The following is a 3504-nucleotide window of genomic DNA, read 5'->3' on the forward strand; positions in this document are numbered from 1 at the left end:
ATGATGATGATGATGATGATGACGACGATAATGATGATGATGATGTTGATAATTATGACGATGATGACGATGATGATTATGATGATCACGGCAATTATGGACAAATGATCAAACGAATAACAAGGTAATGAGTGAATAGACTTTAAGCCGGTGAACAAACGAACGAACGGACGAACGAATGAATGAACGAACGAACGAATGAACAATTATGAAAGATGAAAAAAATGAATAATGAATAAACGATGAGTGAATGGACAAACGAATGAGTGAATATATAAATAAATAAATTAATTAATTAATTAATATTGTAAACAGTCGAATTATTTTTTGAAAAATTCTACACAGAGTCGTGGTTAATAGAAAGATATTTAACTAAATGTTGACATGTAATAATGATTCATTGATGAAATTTACATATAAAAGAATGTACAGAGAGCGAAAACATTAAAACCACAAACAAAAACAAACAAACAAACAACAGGCAAACAACAAACAACAGACAAACAACAAACAAACAACAAACAACAGACAAACAACAAACAAACTCCAAACAACAACAAACAAACAAAAAAACAACAACAAAACGGCAAAACATTCTTTTGCTCAGGTTCTATAAAAAACCCTTATTTTTATCCAGGTCTGAAGATTTTGTTGATGCAGTTTATGTTGTAGTTGTAGTAGTTGTATTAGTAGTAGTAGTAGTATTAGTAGTAGTAGTAGTAGTAGTAGTAGTATTAGTAGTAGTAGTAGTAGTAGTAGTAGTAGTAGTAGTAGTGGTGGTAGTAGTGGTAGTAGTGGTAGTAGTAGTAGTAGTAGTAGTAGTAGTAGTAGTAGTAGTAGTAGTAGTAGTAGTAGTAGTAGTGGTTGTGATGGTGGTAATTATTGTTGTTGATGTTTTTGTTGTGATAATGGTGTCAAACAATTTTTTAAAATGAAAAATTGGAAAAATGTAATGCAATTATAATTATACTTGGTTTATTAAGTTAATAATAATTATAATATAATTATAATTATAATAATTATTATTATTATTCTCAGTTCTCTATCGATTAACAACAACAGCATACAGCAACTACAGTTCATTTGACTACAAGTAACTAGATCCAAGCAACTCATACATAGCATGCGATAGTCAGGGATATCTTTGTTTTCGAACCAGGTAACTGCAACAGCAGAACCGAGCACCTTACCCATTACACTATCTATTAGTAACTGCTAAAGCCGAACCAAGAATCTTAATCATTACACCATCACGTATTTATTATGCATTATTATAATGTATTATTATTCCTATTAATTTAATATTATTGCTATTATTTTATTATTATTATATTGTGAATTTATTAATTTAGATAAAATTCTCTAAGGAAGCTAACCGAAATGTTTGATTGGGTTTTATCAGCAGTTACCAGCCAATTAATTTAATTTTACTCATTAATGCTATTATTATTGAATTCTATAATAATTATTATTATTTATTAATTAATAATTAACTAATAATTATCTATAATTGTTTATAATTTGTTCAAAATTTTTCAGAGTTTTGGATAAAATAAATCTCTTCCAAACGATAACCAACGTGATGAACATACGATGATTTTAATTTGTACTAAAATTTATTTATTCAATTAATAAATTTAACTATTTTAAATAAACGAAATATTCGTGTTAAAGTTAATTTTGTATTCAACAAAAAAAAACTCGAAATAATCTGTAATCGATTTATCCGATATTCGAAATACCGAAACTTCGATATAACCGTTAGTATAGATACATATGGTTACGAAGAACGGCTTTAGATTGGAATAATGGTAATAAAAATTTAAAAAAAAGTGTTTAATTTAAACCAAACAACAATTTTGAAGTATTTCAGCCGCTATCACGAACTACAAAACCAATAATTTTCAAATGGTCCGCCTTTTTCACCGTTTTCCTACCATACACACACACTCACTCCCTCTCTCTTTCCTTCTCTCTCTCCTTCTCTCTTTCCCTCACTCCCCTTCTCTCTTTTTCCCCCCTCTCTCTTCTGTATCTCTTTTTTCTCCCTGTTATTCCTATCTCTCGCTTTTAACTTTTTCTTTATCTCTTTCTTTTACTCCGTTTCTTCCTTGCTTTTCACACTTTATTTCTTTTTTTACTTCTTTCATTCTCTCTCTTTCTTTCATTCTCTCTCTCTCTTATATATATATATATATATATATATATATATATATATAAAATTTATTGGCAAAAACTGATGAAACCATAAATCTGAGGTTAACATTAACAAAATTGACAAGCAAGAATGTAACTAATGGTGAAAAAAGAAATATACAAGCATACATACATACATACCTGCATACATACATACATACATACATACATACATACATACATACATACATACATACATACACACACACACACATACATACGTAGAAAAACATACATGCAAACGTTCATACATACGCATACATACAAATGCAACATACAATACTAAAAATAGAATGGTTGATGAAAACATATGATATTATGGACGCAACCTCGTTTCCCATTGGCAGAGCTACTCTGCTTACGTCACGGGTGGGAGGAGTCAACTTTCATGACGTCAGTGGAAAAAGGCACAAAATAGCGCATTCTGTATATTTACCTATATATACATATTCAAATATATACAAAGAGATATATGGTTAAAGATATGGTACAATATAAATTATCAATATTTATAGGTTAATCTATAACTGACTGTTACTAATAATATATATATATATATATATATATATATATATATCAGTTAAACATACGTATATATATATGTATGTATGTATGTATATGTATGCAATGTATTGCTCATCAATTGGTTTTTTATTTAAAAATTCTAAAAACAGTATCAGAGATTCTGAAGATGAATGGGAAAGATACAAATTTATTCAAGCATACAAACAAACAGTACAAACAAACATATAAACAAACATACGAACAAACATACAAACAAACATACGTACGTAAGGACGAACAAACAAACATACAATTAAACAAACAAACATACAATTAAACAAACATACAAAAACGCACGAACAATAAAACGAAAACTTCAGTAGAAAACATTTCAACTAACACATTTTCACACCGCAAAATGTGTCACAATTATAAAAAAAATATAGAAGCACACACACACACGCATTCACACACACACATACATACACAAACACACACAAACACAAACAAACTTCAATTCTCTAAAAATAGAATGGTATATTGGCGAGAAGCATGTATGAGTAACAACGAGTGAAAAAGTATTTTATTTATTCCTAGGCTCCTTCTTAAATTAAGGTTATTTTAAACCTTTTCTGTTGTCATTATTATTATTATTATTGTTGTTGTTATTATTTTTAATTTATTCCGGGACGTTAATAAATCGAACGCAGTTCATTTCAAAGACACCCATGAACTATTTTTGTCGAATTCGAGAAAAAGTCGAAAAGTTAAGAAGAGAGAGAGAGAGAGAGAGAGAGAGAAAGA

This window comes from Helobdella robusta (genome assembly GCF_000326865.2).
Source record: "Helobdella robusta unplaced genomic scaffold HELROscaffold_70, whole genome shotgun sequence".
NCBI lineage: Eukaryota > Metazoa > Annelida > Clitellata > Rhynchobdellida > Glossiphoniidae > Helobdella > Helobdella robusta.